The sequence below is a fragment of the Adiantum capillus-veneris genome, chromosome 3, assembly GCF_014529385.1.
Source record: "Adiantum capillus-veneris isolate H3 chromosome 3, ASM1452938v2, whole genome shotgun sequence".
Classification (NCBI taxonomy): domain Eukaryota; kingdom Viridiplantae; phylum Streptophyta; class Polypodiopsida; order Polypodiales; family Pteridaceae; genus Adiantum; species Adiantum capillus-veneris.
Genome location: NC_140933.1, coordinates 111,098,990 through 111,121,750, shown reverse-complemented (window position 1 = coordinate 111,121,750; position 22,761 = coordinate 111,098,990).

Sequence of the window (22,761 nt, the reverse complement as noted above, 5' to 3'; positions counted from 1 at the left end):
TTTAAAAGGTCATTACTATGGGCTAGCAAAGTGGTTGTGTAAACCACCTTCATTACCCAAAATTTCTAGAAGCATCCCCTAGGATCAAATATCTTCAAAGTTCTTCTCCAAGGATACACATACTGTAAGGTATTTCTTACCATATTTGATTGAAAAAACGTGGTAATTCTTTTATTGTTCACCATCTCTGCAACCCTGAATATGAAAAAATTGATTGCTCTTCCTCTTGTTCAAGGTTGATGTATCTGATGTGATCTTCACGAGCTTGTATGAGCATATCTCTTAACTCTAGCTCATAGAACCCATTGAACCTGGGAACCTTCATCAACTCTAAAACTCCATGATCTTCAAAATTTAGGAGAGCTTGATCCATGCCTCTAGCTACTAAAAGGTCTTGCAAAAACTTTACCACATATGTACAAAATAGACGAAGGTTCTCATTGCTTGCATCACATAGGAAGTGAAGAGATTTTGGTAAGGACTGACACAAGATCCACATGTATCAATATACAATTTTTCCAAAGTCTAAAAAGAAGACCACAAGTATCACAATGCAAGACCTCCATACACCAAAGAAACAAACGTGGTGAGCTTGGAAACATTTGTCAATCATTGAGTGTTCATATTCTTCAAAACTCAAAGGAGTATAGTGACCAAGATGAAAGAAATATGTGAAGAGAAGAAATCTTGAGCTTAAAGAAGTGAAACCCAATGTTAAGCTGATTGGAGCTTCAAAGACTTGGGTTTTCCTACTGGCAGAGAGTCCCATGAATAAAATGCCACCCACTGATACACCATTGGAGAGTTCTCTATGATCATGTTTCTCCCATGTCCTCCATCCACTTCTAAACACCTCCCTCGACAAGATTGAACCTCCTATTAGTGGGTCGCCACGAAGGATGTCTACATCATAGCTTTCTGGCATGTCAATACTCAAGGAAAGTGACTCGGATGGGGCATGGAGACTCTATGAGATCGTCAATCTCACGAAGTGAACCTTAACAAGAAAACACACTAGCTCGACAAGCAAACCAACACCCAAAGATTAGGGAAATCTACCTATGTCCTTTCTCACAGCTCTAGGTCATCACGCCATTTCGCACTCGAACGGACTCAAAACGCAACAAAACTTTAACAGGAGGTCTAGGACACATAGGGACACTATCCTAGCAAATCTGGTTGCAATTCAACAAGGTACCAAAATCACGATCCATCATGAAAAAGGTCATGAAAACTGCAACAAATCTATCGAGAACTGTCATCCTATGGTGTAAGAACACTCTTCTATGGTCAAAACGACAATAAACAATGATTTAAGCACTCAAATCTGCATTTGAAGCTCACAGATACGTAGTCGTGAACCTCAACAAAACTGACAATGCTTACACTTGAATTAAATAGCAAAGAGAGAGGAACACAATGCAAGTTTCGGATTACCCAATCATTTAGTTGATTACAAGTTTGGAGCAGCTCGTAGCTTGAGCATACGTTTTTTGAGCTCCCTTCTTCTTCTAAAAATAAGCCTCCTTTCACATTAAGGTTATTGACCTTTATACGTAGGGCATTCTAAATGGCCAGTGGCCGGCTCACACGGACCTTTACAAATATCATTACACATTACAACGCAGGGGACTGATTGCTACTCCGGAATTAGGATTTACACAGAGTATTACTACACTAGCTTGGAAAACTAATAGAGTACAAATGTGGTTTCCGGCTATGTGTCCGACCAGCTGGGCGCCCGTTTGATTTATCCTCAAACATTCCCCCCTTCTTAATTCGTGTCGTCCCTTGACACGACCTTGTGCAGTCTGGTCATAGGGTTGTCTTCAGCTTTGTCTTCAAGGTTGGTCTTCAGATTGGAAGTGCTTTGTTGTTGATGACACTCCCCCCTTCCTTGAGTGATTCATATCTTTCATGTTGTTGATACGTGATTTGAGCGTAATTGTTGAGGCAACTCTTGTTCTTGTTGCGCATTCTCCTCTTTGTTGCCAGTCTTGGCCGCCGGGAAGATGGATGTTGATGTGTCTGAGCTTACAGAACTGAACCTCTTTGGGACGTGGACTTTATGATGGATTTTTTTTCAGGTCCACTGCAATTTGAGTTGTCTGCAATAGGTCACCAATGTTGAAGCACTGTGTGAGCTACTTTTGATTGTTGTGGATAGCTTGCTTGCTAAATTTCTCATTGCTTGTCGTTGTAGGCCATTCTTTGACTTGCCATTGTTTGATGGAGCTTTGTTGTCGACCTTGGAGATAAAAGGTTTTCTTGATAAGCATATGGAGACCTACAATTTTTTCTCCAAGTCATTGTTGATTGATTTGGGTAGCGATTTCCTTATTGTTGATGTAGAACGAATATATACAAGAAGTTGATGATGAGGGTTTCTAGATTAGGGTCTTAAAACCTTGATGACCAAAGGGAAAAAACCAGGTGGGAAAAAAGTGCCTTTGGTACATGCTCTTATTGGAGTTGCGCATTTGGAATTGAAGTACCTGTCATGCAAGGTGAGTGCTTGGGAGAAACAAAGGAAGAGTGCCTAATGCAAGCGCCATTTATGTGACACTCTATATGCATACAAGAAATTTGTCAAACAAAATCATGTAGTGTAAGAGATGGAGTTGATGGGTGCTTCAAGGAACAAATGTAGCACAAGTGAAATCAAAGGACGTATCAATAGCTTCCATGTTTCCAAGAAGGATTTTCGATGCAGAAGCTAGTCCACTCATACCTCACTGTGTTGAATGCGTGTCTTTTGGACCTCCTCCTTCACTTACCACTATACTACAACGACTTCAACTCTTATGCTCACCTATACCAACATGAGCGACACAACATAACTATACTCAACTCTTCCAACTTGAGCAGTACCTAGAATAACTAAGACGCTTAGACCACAGAGAATATTACAGGAAGGTTTGGGACTAACACCTTGCTCATTTAGTGGCTTAGCTGCTCGACTCTGACTTTTATGCCATGTATTTTTAATGGCGACTTGGACTTACGTGTTCAAGGCTAGAAACACAATTCCATAAGTTCTTGAAGTTTAAGCCTCTTCCATTGTTTTGGTCATTGGATGCCACCATTTTGTTGTCTTGCTCTTTGTAGAACTTCTTTCTTGAGGTGAGTACATCCAGGCTGTTACTTTAGGATTTTTGGCCCAAACATTAATGTTTCCTTGGAAGTAGCCTTGAGCAGTGATTGACTCATTTGATTCTACCCACCCTGTCACTTTTTGTTGATGTTGAACTTGTGCTTCATGTATCCAAACTGGGTCTTTGACTTTGATGTGCTCTTTGGATACCAACACTTGGTTGACATTATTTGGCTTCTTCCTAATGCTTTGATGTGATGGAAACTTTGGTTGATAGACTTTTTATCTCGGTTTCCATTGCATTATCAATGGTTTTTGGCTCTGACGTAGAGGCTTCGCGGGAAGTTTGATGGAAGCTCGTTGAAGGTAAAGTCGTCTTGCGAGGTTGATATACTTCAGTGTTTACCTTTGATTTACCTTTTTCCGTGATGGTTGGTTGCTCCTTTTTGGCATTGACTTGAGGTGCTTTTCAGATTTTTGATGGTGTCATTGCTGAAGCTTTTGATTGTTGTCGAAAGAAGGTGTTCCTCCAGCTTTCTATCAGAATCAGACTCTCTTTGATATGATGGGAGTCAATTATGTGGAAAGTATCCTTGTACTCCCCAGAACTCAACTTGAGTATAGCTTCTACCACTCCGAAGCTAGGAATCAACATTTTTGAACTTGTGTACACAATGTCATCAAGCTCGATGATTGGTGGCTTTCCCATCATGATCCATGTTTCATAAGTCATAGATTCTTTGTTGCTTCTGGATCTATCACAGATGAACATGTGATTTTGAGTCCTGTTTCTCCGCGTATGCTGAATTTGATCATCGTAGGAGATAGTCCATCTTCTTCCTTGTCCCTGTTCTTCTTTTGATCTTGCATTTTTTGAACATTTGATGTTGAATTTGGAAACTTATTTCCTTCATCTGCTTTCATTTGCACTTTTTCTGGAGTCGACTTCTTTGAAACAGCTTTTGTCAATTCTTCAGGTATGTCAATGATGACATATTCTTGTGGTTGCTCTGCTTCCTTCATTTGCACCTTGGAACCATGATCCATGATGTAGCTATGTGTCTCACATTTTTTGCTTTCACACTCACAAAATTCATTAGATTCCTTGGAAAGTCTTTACTCCTTTATTAGATTCCTTGGACAGTCATTAGATTCATTAGATTTCAACTGTCTTTACTCCTTTGTACTCAAGTGGTAAGGTGGCGTTTCCTTCATCTCCTTCACAGTAGTCACCCACCTTATTTACTGGTACTGCCTTTGTCTATGGTTTTTTAGGCATGGTGTCATCCCTATTTTTGTCTGCAAGTTGGTCATGTGAAGGGATTTTCAGCCCCATGTTTTCCAGGTGTTTGCCCATTTGGCCCCATATATGCGTTCTAATTTTTAGTAGCTCTGAGAGATAAAGTGTGCATTGTATAGGAGAAGACATCAATTCATGCAAGCTCTTGGTATCCATAATTTTTGGTGTGGCTTTCCACTGAGAAGGTACCATTTTACCATTTTACCTTTAGATTTCTTGGACAAAATTCATTAGATTCACTATCTATGTCTCGTGTTCTCCTATGAAAGATGGCAAAGTCTTTAGAGAGCGTGGTTTACTCTCTTCAGATGTGACAGACCCAACATCCCCGTATAGAGATAGTATATCTCCTGGGAAAAATTTGTGATCCATGTTTATCTCTTGGATAGGTGTTGACTGTAAGGTAGCACTACCATCTTTTCGGTTTCTAATCGATTCCCACAAGGATTGTGGCCACGATTCTTCTACCTCCGGAATAGGAATCACTGATTGTGAGCCCGCCCCATCTGTGGTATTGGCTACTTCCCTTGTATCTAAAGGTGCCTCAACTCTCGACCCTCCTTGGTCTCTGTTTACAATACCCTGGCTCTCCAATTCTTGGACTTTATCGTGGATTAGCACCTCCATTTTTGGAGCATCTGGAACATGTGGTTCCATAAGAGCTTGGCCTTCTGGATGAGCTCCTTGTACATTGGCAACCTCTCTTTTTTATACCTTGGATGAGGGTACGTTAGCCATCTATCCTCTTGGGTTTGGTTGGGTTTTAGCCTAGCTTCACAAGCTTTCAAGATCGGATCCAAAGGTTCAACCACTTTGTCGCCCAAGACTGAACCTCCTGAGTTAGTCTTTGACTCTTCTGGTCCCTTTGTGTTTTTGTTCCTTTCTTGCTCTTATATAAGCTGCTCTCTTATTTGATTCAGTTCAATTTCCAAAGCCGCTTTCTCCTTCAGCCTCTTCAATTTCATTTTGTCCCATCTGCCTTTCCATGATCTTCTTCCGAAGCTTCTCACCGGTTTGTTCTCAAATTCTGTTTGAACAGGCAATGTGGCTTTTTCAGTTGGTTTGTTTTTTACAGCTTCTTGAGCTTGAGCTTGAGTCATCACGTTTAAAGGAATGGAGGGTTCTACCTCAGATCCGCTTGAAGAAGGCATCACGCCTACAAAATTCATTGTTGCTTTCCCTTTGTAGTCTGGATTTTTAGCACAGTGTTGGCGTAGATGGTCTATACCACAACGTTCACCGAATACAAATAATTCAATTTGTGGACCCTTGTTTGGACAACTTCGTGCCCAATGATCACCTCCACACTCATAGCATGGACCTTCTTGTTTCACAGCAGCTGGTGATCTAGCTAATGATTGTTCTTGCCTTGTGAGTATGTTCTTTGAACCATACTCCTGATGATTGTCTATGAACATGAGCGTATTCACATTAGAGTACTGGTTTCTCAAGGGTTGCGGCATATACGTTGGCTAAGTGTAGTTGACTACTACTCTACCATCGTTCAAAACATGTGGTTGTTTCCCTAGCACACGTTGTGTCTTTGGTTGAGTGTTACACCATGGAGTGGGATGATCCCCTCCACAAGTACTAAATCCTCAATTGAGGCTGTCGTACATCTAGGTTTTGTTGGTAGCCTTGGTTTATTCTTCTAATCACCCCCTCGACCACTTGATCAATGATCGATTCCCAAGAAGTTTGAACATCTCTCTTTGCTGTGGGTTAGCTCTTTGGAGATGAGGTAGTACTAGCCGTGTTGTTTGTATCTTCAGTCACCTCTCAGTAGGCCTTGCAATTGTCAACTAGATATAGAGCTTCTCTAGTGACTTGCTCAAACGTTGTGCATTCTATGTAGGTCCTTTTTGAGAGTTTCATTCCTCAAGACCTCTATGAAGAGAACTGATAGCCTCTCATCTTGCGGTAGCTCTCTCACATGACATCTATCAATGTATTGTTTGAAGTGAAGAAAAGCTTCCTTCACTCTCTCGTTCACTTTTTGTTTGAAAGAATATATTTGGAACATTGTGTTATGTTTGATTCCCCTTTTTGAGAATTCCTCTAAAAACTCTTGTAAGAGTTGTGCTATGTTTGGAAAATCATCTCTATTTAGTCCTTGGAAGCAAGGCAAGGCCGTTCCTTCCAATGTTAACCCAAAATCTCTCATGCTGAGTATGGAAATCCGCAATCTGTTCGGCTCTCAAAACTTGTTTGAAGAGTGAGACATGAGCATATGGGTCCTTCGACCCATCGTATTTTGTCCTGACACATTGAGCCACTTGATATGGTCTTAATTGTTGTGGTTCAGTCACCAACTTAACCAATTTGTGGTCTCTTGGAAAGACATCTCTCGCCCTATCCCCACGTCTTGGAGAGAATCCCGGAGGAATCCTCTCTGATGTGTACTCTAGCATTGTTTTTGGCTGGAAGTAAGTAGAGATCGGAGTACCCTTGTATGTGTATCCTTGTATGTGTATCGGAGTACCCTTGTATGTGTATCATTTTAAGTCAATTTGATAAATAAGTTTGTACTCACGTCCATACTTATCTACCATCAAAACTTGCACTCCGTGGCCATCTGTATATGTGAATGCATAGAGGTTCTTATGGGTGGTCAGCTCTCTAGCATAGGGCTCTACACATCTGTAGAAGATGTATGGATCCCCGTTTGTGAATCTGTATAAGCCCTCATGAGCATAATCTGTGAGCACTCTCATGGATTCATTGGCTTTGATGAATCTCACGTTTGGTTTGTTAATCCGAGGATGCCTCTCCTCTAGGTATTCTCCCAATCCCCCTGTTGAAGGCATTGCAGCATTTTATGCATTTTTCATGTCTCCGAGTGGAGTAGAGAACCCTGGTGGTGGATGATTTGTAATGGTTAAGGCTCACTCAAAAGTCTCAAGATATTCCTTGACAATACCACTTTGGCTTAGTGCAACCTATCCCTTGCTGTCCCTGTTAACACTAGAATGGTAACCTAGTAGGACATAAAGGTGTCCTTTCAGGGTTTTGAGAAAAAATTCCAAAACCATAGTAGATCCACTCACTTTGAAAAATCCTTTCATGAGCTTATAGTTCAATAACTACTACATATGGAAAAAATAAGAAACTTGTAATTTTTCTCATCCCTTGGTCACTACAAGCCTCCAAAGTTGATGGACCAGTGCATTTTGCCCAAAACAGCAATTTCTTACGGTTGATTGTATATAAATAGGACATGAGATAAAATGCCCCGTTAACTTCAATGGGTTGGTGACCAAAACATATGGTTGCTTTTACCTCACTAATTTTTTTTTGGGCAAAAAAAAAGGTACAAAAAAGTTGCATTTTTGCCATTCTGCGGACCTATCATCAAAGTTTCTATAGTCACGCTCAATACAGATACTATATACATGTTTTCTTAGTTCCCTTTGGGCCTCTGGATTCAAAAGGAGCCATGGAGCATGTCAAAAGGATAATGGATCTCTTACAATTGGAACCTTGGGGGCAATGATAAAGTGCTAAATATAGCAAACATGAAAAAATTGGGTTTAGCATTATGACCTCTAGAAACCCATAGAAACTACTCAATATCTAGCCAAGTTTTTAGTCTATGATTAGATATGGTCACTACCTACAAAATACACACAATTGGCCTAAGAAACTAGAAATATTGAGAAAGTTATACTTGCTACTCTAAAATGTATAGTATTCTTCAGCACAATCAAAAAACTCAACCATCATCATATACTATGCTATATAGCATATTAGGTCCCTCAAAACTCAAGGAATATTAGCTTTATGTTATACATTACACTTACACAATCAAAATTGAATTTGGATATCAAGAAAGCCAAGAAAAAAATCATAAAAGTGATAATTTTGGCCAAAAAACAAGATTATGCAATTCTTGTAAATTGGTCATAACTTTCAATTTTAACACTTAGCTCTCCCTACAAGCATCAAAACATGCTGAGAACTATGAAGGCCTAACCTCTAGCCATCTAAACCTCACAAACATGAATTTTAGAGTGGTATAGTTGCCAAAAAGTGCAAAAAATCCAAAAACAGGACCCGTTTTTTCACACAGTTTAGGTTCAAAAATGTTGTGCAAGAGTAAGGTTAATGGTGAGATCGATACACTCAGAAAAAAATGCTAAGTTTTTTTCAGCTCATAAGGAAAATTTGTGGATATATAGCACCTAGAAATTCATTTTCATACTCTTCAAATAATTCAAGCAAAATGGTCACTTAACAGGACACAAAAGTGTCCAAGGACATAAAAGTGTCCTGTTACCATTCTAGTGTTAAGGTGTCTCAAAAGTCAGAAATTTGTGATTTTTTGGTCTCTGGAAACTACTCTTGGGGTACCCTAAAAGTTTGGATTTAGAAAACCTAGTAAAGTTCATCTCTAAAACCAAAACCTGGTGTATCCTATTGCCCGCAAGCTTTCTTCCTAGCTATACCTGACTCAATTTGGAGTTGTCTATCAAAAGTTAGACCAATTTTAGTGAAGTGCACTTGAAACAACACTCAAAACAGTCTCAGAACCAGAAAATAGGAACTTTGGCTTGTGTCTTGGCCTCTCGAAGCTATTTTTAGCTCAAACTTGAGATTTGGGATGTTCTCAAGTATGTCTACAAGATCACCAAGTCAGATACCCCCACTACACTGAGAGGTACATGGATCGCGATCCATGTTCCTGTCAATTTTTTTTCCAAATTTTTCCAAATTTTAACTGTGTGTAGACAAGGTCATATGCAAGCTATATACCAATTTTCAGCAACTTCTGAGGTTGAGGTACATGGATTGCAATCCATGTTCAACCACATCTGGACTTGATCTCTTGGCAGCTTATTGCACTCTATGTCCACAAGCTAAATCTCAAATCTTTTTGGATTTGGACTTGTTTTGACAGGCCAAATGGTCAATACAAGGTCTGTACTGCGGTTTTCAGTGTGTCACCTGTTTTGCTTCCTTTTGACCCAAATTTGCTCAATTTTTTCCAAAACTGGACTTGGGGATATGTTTCCTTCTATATGTACTACTGATCTGGAAAATTTTCAGGTTAAGTTGTCACTAGGGTACATGGATCGCGATCCATGTTTGGAGCCCAAATTGACTTCTCTTGGTATCATCAGATTCACCATACTTAGGACGTCCTATGATATCAATTTTTTTAAAAATGGATCTCTGGATTGAAAGTTAGGTCAGTTCTGGCACTTGCACAAGGTACTTTGCAGTTCTGGGATTTTGGACATGTTTTTGATATCCAATTTCACTTTGAAAAGACCACTAGATTCCTTGTGATGTCCTCTACCTATGGTGCAAGTTTGATATCAAACTATGATAAAGAAACATGGATCGCGATCCATGTACCTATGTGTCAGATTGCACTGAAACTTGGTACATAGCTTGTCCTTGGTCTCCTGATCCTTGCTATTTGGTTTTTGTATGATTTGGACTTGTTTAGGTCAAGAAAAAGTCAATACACAGGTCTGTTTTAGGGTTTTTACCTTGGACAATTTATTTCACTTTTGACCCAATTTTTGAACTTTTTTGGCAAAATATCTTTGGGGACTTTTGTTCACAATGGTCTCTGCTACTACAGGCTACAACAGTTTCTGTCCAAAAATTTCTTAGGAGTACATGGATCGCGATCCATGTTCCACCACTTTTGGATTTGAATTTTTGGTGTGCTGATAGCTTATGATGTTTATGAGAATTTTTATATTTGGATCAATTTTGCCTAACCAAAACTGACTTCTGCAGTCTTCTATGACAGTTTAGAGAATGTTTTGTTTTAGGATCTTTGGACCACTTTTCACAACTTTTTTGCATTTGTTTCTTTTGGAAAAAGTGTTTATCTATGTTTTAGCTACCCACTACTCAAATCTCAGCCAAAAAAATTTCAAAGTTTTTTCATGAGGTACATGGATCGCGATCCATGTTTAACCACATTTTGACATGAAACTTGGTCAGCTTGTAGTCCATGTTATGGTGATACTCTTCTCCAAATATTTTTGAATTTGGACAAATTTTTCCTAGTCAAAAGTGAGTTTTTCTGTCTGCCTTGCGGTTTTTTACTAGTTTCTGTATTTGGCTATTTTGACCAACTTTTTTCAATTTTTTGACATGGTCTCTTTTGGAAAAGTTGTTCCACTAGTTATCAGGAATGTACTTGTCAAATATTAGCCCCAAATGCCAAAAAGGTACATGGATCGTGATCAATGTTTGGAAGCATTTTTTCATGAATTTTGTTCTGTTGGTTCTTTATGCCCTGTAGAAGCCAAATTAATCTCACCCCTTTTTGAATTTGGATCCCAAAATCTCACGATTTGCCCAATTTTGTGTCTGAATCCTTGTTTTGGCTGTTTTGGCCCTAAAAGTCAATCATTAGGAGAAACATGGACTCACTTTTGGGCCTTTCAGTTCTAGAGAGAGAGTGGCACCCGACCACTGAGGAAGAGGCTAACGTTATGTTGAAAATCGACATTTTGGAGTCAAGCTCTTTTAAAAAAAAGGAGGAAATATTATTTTGGTTCATCAAATTGCACAATTTCACGCTTTCAAGGCATAAATGCCGTAAGTCGTACTAACTATGTACCGAGAAATTTCATAACTTTCATTAAAGACTCTATATAGTATCTTTGTTCCCGCCCAAATATGACTTTGAGTAGCTCTACTTCCCTTTCAAAACTTCTTCCCTTTTTCATATTTGCGCTAACCTTTCTGTGTATTCATTCTACTGCACACCATGTCTACTTCTCGAAGGCCTAGCACTACCATTGACTCTGTTAGCATTTTTAACAGTTATACTACAGACAATCAAGCATGGATTCCATCTCGAATAACTATCGGAAGTTGGGTTCGACTGTAAACTAGGAGGAGGAAGAGGAGGCAACGCAATGATTTCGTGGAGGCTTTCAAGGGTCAAGGTAAAGAGTTTAAAGTGTGTGCACAAAGCAAGCGGGTGAAAGAGGTCCTCATACAACATGCTTTCCAGCAGAGGCAGACTTAAGGTTGCAAACATCTCCTACAAGTTTTCCAAGGCATCGACCCAACTGTAAGTTATTTCAGCATCTCGCTTAGGGCATGATTATATTCGAATATTAAGTGTTGGATATCATCTTTGGTATGTTTCAGATATTTATCCATCGAATAGGACATATTGGCAACCAGTTGAGAACATAGTTGGGATTTTTGATGCTTTCTATGCGTTTATTGGTGAGCAAATGTATCGAGGAAGAGAACACAAGGAACTTGCAGATAATGGAATTTTCTTTTATGATATGTCATATGTGGAACCGAGAACTTTCATTGGTTGGGGTTGTGTAGCTCCTTTGTCACTTCCATCCTTTGACTGCAAGGATTGGTCCCTGCCTGCTTCGCAAACTAGTGAAAGCTTCAGGAATAAGTTGTTTCAGGATATACAAAAGTCCCTCAAGTATTCAATTGCCACAAAAATAGCTTGGCTCCCACTATTTATGCCTCTTGAAGTGTTTGTAGATTTTTTCTTCAATTGAGCAAATAAGAACTACCGCAACAATGTTCATTTGCAAGTCTGAGAGCTGTTTGGACTTTTTAGATGATAACTGGGATAGGAAACAATCACAGAACAAAATCTATATTTTGCAAAAGAATTCCATAATTTGCAAGTTCATTATAAGCTCTCAAAATTTCTTAGTATCGTTTTACTATATTAGATATCATCTTCTTAGTGGGCAGCTTATTCCACTCAACTAAGATACAGAGAACAGCCTTGAGAACAAACCTTTATCACTGGAGCTCTACTTTCGAGACAGCCTACTTACTGTGATGGAGACAATGTCAAGCACAACTCTTGCACAGCTCAGGATAGATCTTACATGTGAAGAACTTCCTTTTCTGTCGGAATTGTATGTATTCAGTCTCAACAATAGAAAGGTGCTTACTAAATCGATAAATTTTGATTGTCTTTAATATACTATGACTGAATCTAACTTTTTCTTCTTTTCAGATTCCAAGGCGGAAGGAGAAAACAACATTGTGGAAGGAGTCACTAACAAATACACTTCACTTAATTGCTTCCACCTGAAGCTAGGTCACATACCTTGTGCACGCAAAGAGCATTGATGCCATGCAAACCATGATGTACTCTTCAAAATGACTAATGTAGAGACATTTTTTGGCGGTCAAGCAATGTTTCAAAAATGTATATTTTCAATTTTTCAAAACTTTACATTGTGTTTTTTCTGTGAAGATTTATACAAGTAATTTGCTCCCTTTTCCTGCTACTGTCCTCTCCCCCGGTTTGTGCCACTCGTCCCTTGCCCTCTGCTCCGGTTGCTCCCCTGTCCTCTGCTCCGGTTGCTACTACATCTGCCTCTGGGGATGCTGGTCTCGGGCATCCTTTCGCGTCGTGCTCGAAATCATGGGCCTCTTCCATGGCTTCCCATGCTTCTTGCACCTGTGAAGCTTCCCGCTGTTCTTGCTCTTGCCATCGACGTGTAGCCCATTCCTCTACTTCTGCAGTGTCCACATAATATTGGTTTATTGTTTCTTACATATTTCGAACTTCTTCTTGAGTCTGATTGTGGCGTTGCATCATTTCGTTAATGCGAGCCTCTTAGAACTCCTTAGCTCTCGCCGCTTCCTCTCTTGTGAGTCTGTTTACCGAGATTATAATATGCTGGATGGCCATTACAGAAAAATGTCGCACATCGTTGTTGGTGTAGTTATGTAATGGAAGTTCATGTAGAAGCATGATACAGACATTTGTTGCTTCATACATACGTTGCAGCAAACAATAAAACAACAGATTACTTACGTTCGGTATATCCATAATTTGACTGATGAGTAAGAGGGCATTCAAACAGGTTTGCCAGCCATAGCTATAGTCATCAGTCTGCATAGGTACGGTTACCCATTTGTGCCGGACTACATTTCCTAGATCATGTTCTAACAAAAGATGCTCTACACAGCATACAAGTTTTTTCGCGGCACTACATACATAACCACTTGAGTCAGTAACACATTACAAAGAGACACTGCTTTCCAAATGTACCCAAATGGACCTTATGTTTTTACACAACCGTGAAACGCCCTGCTTTTCCCAGATTCTGCGTAGTAAACAATCTTAGCTTCCATGTCAAATAACATCAGACTCCAATGATCACTACAGAGACACCATCAAAGATGAGGAGAGATTCTGAATGCAAGATGTTTTTTACAGGGCAAGAAAATACTCACGATTGATTGTACGCAGTGACCAGAAAGCGCGCTAGATCAAAGTTGACTCTGCTAAACCAGTTCATCAGACTCAAAAAGGAAAATGAGTTGTTCTGCAGGCAATATGAGCGGATCTATTACGTATACTTTCTCTTGAACCTCAGGGGGCAGAAGCGAGACAGCATGGCTAACATGAACAAATAGCAGAGATTAGACTTGAACACCAAGTGAGTCAATACCGAGCGAGTGAGGCAGTATCTAATTCCATCCGCCACTGACTCGCTTGGTATTGACCCATGTCTTAACGGAAATGAGCCATTATAAAGAAGAACTTGACGACTGCGGCAAAGACATGGTCAATACCGAGCGAGTCAGTGGCGGATTCCAATTCCATAAGCCAGTGACTCGCTTGGTATTGACCCATGTCTTTAAGGTAGTGAGCCATTATAAAGAAAAACTTGGCGACGACTGCAAAAAAAACATGGGTCAATACCGAGCGAGTAGTACCACTATCCAATTTCATTAGCCACTGTCTCGCTTGGTATTGACCCATGTCTCGGTAGAGACCCATTTAATGAGCATGGGAATTAAAGAGCATGAGAATTACCACAAAGAAACATTGACGACCTCATTTGTTGCGAGCGAGTCGGTGAAACTGTGCATGCACCGGAAGTCTACATTATCGAGGTTGAAAATGCAGGCCTCCTCTGACCTTGCAGGCAGTTGTATCTGCGCATGCAGAGGAGCTGAGCTCAACAAAATTCCCAACTCCTCTTCATTCTCTTTGTTGATTTGCTCTAAAATAGTTGACTCATCCAATACGTTAGATGGCCCTTCTGATGCAGAGCCTTCCCCTTGGCTTTCTTGAGCTGGCTCCCTGACTGCCTTAGGCTCCTCCCTAACAGCCTCCCTAACAGCCTCAGGCTCTGGATCATTTTCCTTCAATATTGGTTGCTCCATAGATGCCTCAGGCTCCACCCTGACCTGCTCTTGTCTCTCATCATCCCTTACTAGCTGCGGATCCTCCATGACTTGCTCATTTTGGTGTCTAGCTGGCTCCTCGATAACTATCCCTGTTTCTTCCATTTGACTGCCTCGGGGTCCACTATAGCTTGCTCATGCCCCTCTGAGGCTATCTCAGTCTGCCCATTTGTGTTGTTTCTCTCGACCCGTGATCGGGTCCTTCTGCTGTTTGTTTCATCCCTAGACGGCTCTGTCTGTCATGCACAAGGATGGAGAGGAGGGATGTTGAGAATATCCATGGTTCTACTATCCTGGATAGGCACTGGCTGAAGCAGCCCATTGTAGCGGAAAAGAAGCCTACAAAGAGTATCAAAATCCCACGGCATGATAGTGACACGGTGTGCATGGGCAGCCATGGTATATCCATCGCTGAAGAATTCCACGAGGTAGTCTTCAACAATTTCTTGAAGGCAGAGTAGTGCACTGCTGACCCATCGCATGCCGACTCTCCACTGCTCGCAAGTCTCCTGCACTACTCGCTGGAAAGGGAGACGTGGAATAGCAGGTTGAACGTGTCGTTCTATCTGTGCAGCTCTTGTAGTACACCTCTGTGCGCCTCATATCGGCATCTTCTTGCTTGAGCATTCAAAGATTCACCTGTTGCCCTCCTAGTGCAGGCCTTTACACGAGGCATCTCTACAAATAGGATAACACCAAAAGACAATTCATTTTTCAGCAGAAGGGCCTTCAGACTTCAGACTTCAGAAAAGGTCAGTACCAAGCAAATAGGTGCATAGGAAAGAGTTGCCTTGCCTTATTCGCTCGGTAGTGACCTCAAAAAATAGTAATAGCAGGCATGACTTATATTTTCTAAAGTCACTACCGAGCGAATAGGTGCATAGGAAAGAGTTTTCCTTGCCTTATTTGCTCGGTAGTGACCTCAGAAAATAGTAATAGCAGGCATGACTTATATTTTCTGAGGTCACTACCGAGCGAATAGGTGCATAGGAAAGAGTTTTCCTTGCCTTATTCTCTTGGTAGTGACCTCAGAAAATAGTAATAGCAGGCATGAATTATATTTTCTGAGGTCACTACTGAGAGAATAGGTGCATAGGAAAGAGTTTGCCTTGCCTTATTTGCTCGGTAGTGACCTCAGAAAATAGTAATAGGAGACATGACTTATATTTTCCGAGGTCACTACCGAGCAAATAGGTGCATAGGAAAGAGTTTTCCTTGCCTTATTTGCTCGGTAGTGACCTCAGAAAATAGTAATAGCAGACATGACTTATATTTTCTGAGGTCACTACCGAGCGAATAGGTGCATAGGAAAGAGTTTGCCTTGCCTTATTTGCTCGGTAGTGACCTCAGAAAATAGTAATAGCAGACATCACTTACATTTTCTGAGGTCACTACCAAGCGAACAGGTTTGCATCCCCTGCAACAAAATACCTTATTTCGCTGGGTAGTGACCTCAGAAAAGTGTACAAGCAAGCGAATAGGTTTGCATCCGCTGCAACAAAATACCAATGTGAAGGAGATGTTTAAATCCATGCGGTCCTAACTGTCATGTCGTTCCCTCCCATCACCTCCCCTAATCTCGAGGGGATGGTACCATTGATTCTCTCTCCCACGTCCACCTCTCATGAAACCGCATGGTGGTACCACCCCTCACAGACCACTCACTCATAAGCCAGAACCCAGGCTGCTTTTTAGGCATGTCTGAAAGTCTATTTAAGCAGCAGTTGTTTCAGAACCTCCCTCAGGGTTTCGCAGAATAACTACAATAAGCTTAGGATAGTGGTGATTCCTTTCCAAGGTATACTCCCGCAACGCCAATAGCACCACATAGCCCGGGAGTGGCTGCTATCAACACGGGAGTCAATTCCAAGCTCCTAGTTTGAAGAGCTTATTTGCTAAATGCTCTGTGCAGGATGCTAGCCTGAAGCTGCAGCAAATGCTGATCGTCAGGCAGAGGGTCTCAATCCTTAAAGACTCTCTAGAAGCAAGAAGACCTGAAGACATGCAGCGATTGCTCGCTGAGAATGGCTCTATGGAGGCTATCATTAATTGACTTCAGGAAATGAAGGATGAAGTGCTTGAGGTAGCCAGTAAATATGAGGAAGCCATTAACTTTGCCAACAGGCTTTGCGAAGAGATAGTCTGGCTGTGAAGGAAAAGGACTACATGGTTATTGCAAACCCTAAACCCCCGGAAATTAGTAGGCCACTCTTTGTAAAGTCTGAAGTGTTTTCTAACTCAAAACCTGGTGTTCAGTTGTAATTTTATTTCTTTCTTATAAAATAAAAACGCGTATTTGGAAAAAAAAACACTAAATCCGCAACAAACAGGGTTTACCTTCCCCTTATTTGCTTAGTATTGACCTCTATACTAGCAGACATCACTTAACTTTTCTTTTGGCCAGTACCAAGCGAATAGGGCTCTTCGGACTAAGTGAACTTACCTTATTCGCTTGGTACTGACCAAAGATGATGGTTAGTACCAAGCGAACAGGTGCAGCAAACAGGGTTTACCTTCCCTTATTCGCCTGATACTAACTACACAAAATACAAGTGCACAGAAGGGTAGTAAGTAGCATACCTCTTCACTGTGTGTAGAGTTCCGCATCACTGAAGCACTGCAGAACAAGAGTAAGAGAAGGAGGATGCGTGAGATTAAGAGGTGATGGAGTTTGCTTACCCCGTAGCATCGATGGGGGTAGAGTTAATTAGAATGATGCGTAGTAGAGGACGCAAAAAGAGGCAGAATAGTTGAAACTTGAGATGTTTGGCGGGGGTAATGCCGCAACTTAGAATGCTTACCTCGGGGAGGGTGACAACTTCACTTATGCACGAGATTGTGGTTGGTAAATCGTACTGCATGGAAATCTGAGACCATTTATTACTGGTTGTCCTTGAGAGCGCAGCCCACGTGCCTTTTTGAGTGATCATTTATGGTCAGACAGACGCCAATTGCCCTTGCAGTCGCCATCTCCATCTCCATCTCCGAGTGGAACAAACAGATCATCGCTGCCTTTGCCTTTTCTACGCTCTTCCCCTTGGCCAGCTCTCATGATCGTGCGTTTGGAGTCAGACACCAATGGCTCTTGCATTCTCCATCTCCATCTCCAAGTAGAACAAACAGATCGCCATCGCATTTGAATTTTCTGTGCTCTTCCCCTTGGCCACTTCTCGTGATCTTGCGTTGAGAGTCAGACGCCGATCGCCCTTGTAGTCGCCATCTCCATGTCCAAGTAGAACAAATAGATTGCTGTTTCCTTTGAATTTTCTATGCTCTTCTGCTTGGCCACCTCTCGTGATCCTACGTTGAGCGACCTCCACTGGGTCGAGTCCTTTGCTGCCGCGTCGCCATCGCCATCGCCCCCCTCTGGTTCTTGCTGTCGGTGGCCTGCGACATCACCATCCAACTCCGCGCCATTGGATATTGCAGAGACAGATTCATTCTCCCTACCTCTCCCCTTCTTGTGTGTTGTTAACTGTGTCCGCACCGAAGCCACTACGTTAGGGTAAAAACGCATGCATGGTTGGAATAATTACTCCTTATGTGACCGTGACTGAGTTTGGGCATAGTGAGTGAGTAGGCCTATAAATCTATCAATGATAACATTAAATGCTATGTTCTTCTCCACCTGTTCCGAATGCTTGGGTCATAGGACAGAACCAAGTCAATAGAGCCCTTTGGAGATTCTTGGGGCTCCTACTCGCTTGGTTCTGACTCAACTAACGTCACCTCTTATGACATTAGTGCACGGGACAGAACGAAGCAAATAGGGCCCTTCTGTGATTCATGGGGCCCCTACTCGCTTGGTTCTGACTCAACTAACGTTACCTCTTATGACATTGGTGCATGGGAAAGAACCAAGCGAATAGGGCCCTTCGGTGATTCTTGGGGCCCCTACTCGCTTGGTTCTGACTCTACTAACGTCAACTCTTATGACATTAGCGCATGGGATAGAACCGAGCGAATAGGGCCCTTCGGAGATTCTTGGGGCCCCTACTCGCTTTGGTTCTGACTCAACTAATGTCACCTCTTATGACATTAGCGCCCAGGACAGAACCAAGCGAAAAGAGACATTGAGGGGTACTCGAGGCTCACTGTTTCGCTTGGTTATGACACCAAATAGTTTTGGATTTCTTTTTCTTTCAGTCATGGGAATCATAGTCCTGGAGACAGACGTGAGCGAGGATACATGTGAAGAAAAACTATTCACGTTCTTATATAACGTCCGTGCTCATCACCATGCACCAGAATTATCAGGAATGTTCAATGCAGAGTTTTCTATACAGAGGATTATAGATTTCTCATTTGAGTACCTACAAACCGATTTGCAACAGTATGACGCAGTCACTTGTGACAATTCCATGACAGTTGATGGCATGAGATATGTGCACCCAGCCGACCTTGACCCTGACAAGAGTGCTTAAAGGAGACTGAATCGCTGTCTAGAAAAGTGTCCCTCCAATACACTGCTTGTATAAGACAGGTGTATGAAGCACTTCAAAAAGTGTCGCTTAGTGGAATTATAGCATGGGTTTGTCTGTTACTTATACTTGTAGACGGATGGTGAGCCAGAGACTTTGCAGTCAAAAACTTTCGGTAGTTGTCCATTGGCGTCGGAGAAAGAGTTAGAGGATGTGGAGGTGCAGCTCGACCCAGAAGAAGAGCACGTAAAGGCAGTAAAGGAAACATTTGATGCACGCTTAACTCTTGTTTCTCTTGTGGATGCAGCAATAGGGTCCAAGAAAGAAAGTCCAAGTAAGGAAGTGTCTTTGCCTCTGAATTGTGCTCCCAGCTTTACTATGGCGGGCGACACCCACTATGTTTTGCTCACAATATTATGCATGAGCTTAATGTACGGGAGGACTACTACCTAGTGGCAATTGCAAATTTTTGTGAGGCAGACTTGGGGTTTGTGGACGATGATGGAGTGGACCAACATCTTATTGCTGACACAGCTGTCCGCGACTCACAGTTCACTTCAGGGTGGCAACTGATCAAAGATACGTTCAATGAAGCGAAGTCCAGAGAGGCCAATTTGCCAACAGATGAGCAGTTTGAATCGACAACAAAACAACTCGGCTTGGAAAACATGGGTAGGCACGTGGCACCCAAAGATGAGGTAATGAATAGTCAGTCTATTCACTTGTGGGGGAGGTCGATGCTGGAAATGGACGAGAATCAGATGGTAACTTTTGTGGTGCATTCAGATGGTATTAGAGATGGCCCAGTGATAAAATATCATGATCATTTTTTTTTGCTGTCAGGTGCTAGTGTATGCCGATAGTTTCCTTAGAAGAGCGGGAGGATCACGACAAGGGCTTGTCACTAGAGTCCAAGGCAAGGATGTGGCGTTGTCTCACTACATCGGGTGTTTCAAACACAAAAAGGTTTGTAGAAACATTTCAAGTACTTGGCAATTGTACCCATCTCACGTACGGCCCATAAATTCATTACAATTTTTATGTAGATCATAATACCACAAGGAATACTCGGATGACAATGCAAAGTTCTCACTGTTTGCAATGAAAGTTATTACAAGATTGTGTGGTGGGCACCCCCTCCCACTAAACGCAGAAAGACTAATTCTGATTGAGAAACAGTTTTCTCTACGTGTATTTGGCATTGGGTATGGGTGCCAAGCACTCATAGGCCCCTATTTCATGTCCTACACAGCTCAGGCTCTGGATGCAGGGGTTGAAGACCCGAAAAGCTTATATCCATACAACAAGCGGCTGTTTCTGAGGGAAAGAAGACGCCTGATGCCCGTTGGGATGCTGCCATCAACAGAGGAATGAGCTCGTCTACAGAGCTTGCACATCGAAGAGGTACAAAGTGAGGAAGAAGGAGGTGCATCGAAGATGATAAAAATGACGGGCTCATGTCCATATTCTCCCGCTCCTGACTCGTGACCGTCGCCACCTCGCATGGCGCTCCGCCGCATTTGAAGCTCCCCAAGCCATCTGTTTCTTCTCTTTGCTGATGTGTTGTAAAGACCGTGTAATTTTTGAACTCTTAAGAAGTTCCTTCTACCTTTCTCTATGAATTAGTCGTCTATAAGTCCATTGGTGTAACTCTAATAGGCTATTGGATTTTTCTTTTCCTCCCCCATGTCGAGTGTGCTTAAAATAACCTGTTCTTGCCATGTAGTGGGTTTTTTCCATGCCTTGTGTGGACCATATTGATAGTGAGCCATATGTCTTGGCAAAATATGGACCATGGTTGAACAATATCTGCTGCATTGAAATAAAACAAAATGGTATGTAGAGTACAATTTTAAATTTTGTTTTGTATACGTAGAATGCCAACCCACCATGTAATGTGTGATATGTTGCCCACCCCACCCTGTAAGGTAAGCCTTTTTCCAATCCAACAAGGCTGCTTGAAATGATGTGAGCTTACTTTGGTCCCAAGAATGTTGCTCAACATAATGGAAAATTTTATCTAGTGATTTCCACACGTTCGCCTTGTGATTCTGGATTGCCCCACCACCAGCATTGTCTTTAATCATTTTATGTAATGTTTCCATTTGTTGAATAGGTTTCTCCTTTCTTCTCTATCTGAATCTTTGAGGCTAAACCCAAGAAACCTTCTTGCCTTCACTCTGCCTATCGATGTTTTCCTGGGTACCTTGTACCAACTTTGAGACATCTTAGGGTCCTCTTCGATTTTGACATTGCCTCCATGCAAACCAATGTCTGAGAGCACTCCCTCTAATGCTTTGATCACTCTTTTCGACTCACTCTCTGGCTTTAATGTCATGCAAAACATATATACAAATGAACCACCTTTTGAATTATTCGACAGAGTGCATGAAGTGTATAGACGTGAACTCTACTCAGAGAAATATCAAGCACTGGTTTAAAAGTTTTCTCTTGAAGATGTCTGTTGGGAGCTCTAATCCATTGCACACTCTGAAGTGATTGTGCATCAACCATGCAATATAAGCATGGATTTTCCATAGCTGCTCCGTGTGTTATGTTGTACATACACTTAAGAGTCTTTAAGTCACCTGCCATGTGCCATTCCACTGTGTAGTCACCAAATCCTTCCACTGAAAGAACGGCTCCGTTTCTTTGTTCACTGTGATGATAGAAGGAATTTGGGTTTGACTAAAAACCCAATCGAGGATTTCAAAATTTTCCTTATCAACCTGCCAATGAAAAATGAAAACACAAAATCAACAACCAAATAATCAATATTTTTGTTATCATAGAGTGAACGAAGTATACCTGAAATGATCCTAGAGTTAGAATGTTGTTTTCTGATTGCACGCTGAAGTATCGTGGATCCTCTTTCATTATTTATGGATCCAGAGCTCTGTTCATGAGGGTAATGGTGACTCTCTCCAACTTCTTGTTCTTCAGGACCTGGCACTCGTCCAGCTTCAGAACAAACTTGAGAACCCCACCGCACTCGTCTCGACTGATGTCCAAGAAGTGAACTGCATACCTTTGCAATGCTTCAAGATCAACGAAGAGGTTGTTGTGCTCGTTAAACCGTACCTCTCTTCTGCCCTTGCCTAAGAACGTTGCTTCAATATGGAATGGTGACCCAAGTTTCTCAAACACCTTATTGTTTACGTGCCAGCGAGTAGCCTTTACATGTGATGGATTTGGCAGCAATGATCCTCTCTGTAGTTTATTTTGAGACTTTTTAGCTAATGCTTTGAAGAGTGCCCTGTATCCCATCTGCGAGATGCCACTCTCATCAAGTATTGCTTGCACTTCCATTGGTTCCACAGCTGATTCTCGTTCATGAAGGAGGTAAGTAGCCTCCCTTTCAACTTACGAATTTTTTTCTGAGTTATCATCTCTTCAACTACTTCTTTTGGAACTAGACGACGGTAATGCACTCCGCCATTGAATCCTGCACCGTTCGAGTTTGGATGCAATAAAGACCTGCCAAAAAAGCACAATGCGTTATGATCATGTATAGGAAAGTAAGTGTATCCATTTCTTAATGAAGCACATTGAAGAAACAAACTTCGAGTTACCTTAAAGCTCGTATTCGTTTTTTCAGGCCACCACTAGCAACCTTCATGTTCTCAATGTTTCACAGATCGTGTTTTCTTTTCCGACTACCAAGCACGGTGTCTTTCTCTCGCAAACTTGTGATCTTCTTCTCAAGGCCTTGGATTGTCTCTCTGTTTGATGAAATCCTTTGAGAGCATTCTTCATTAAGTTTCTTCAGCTGCATG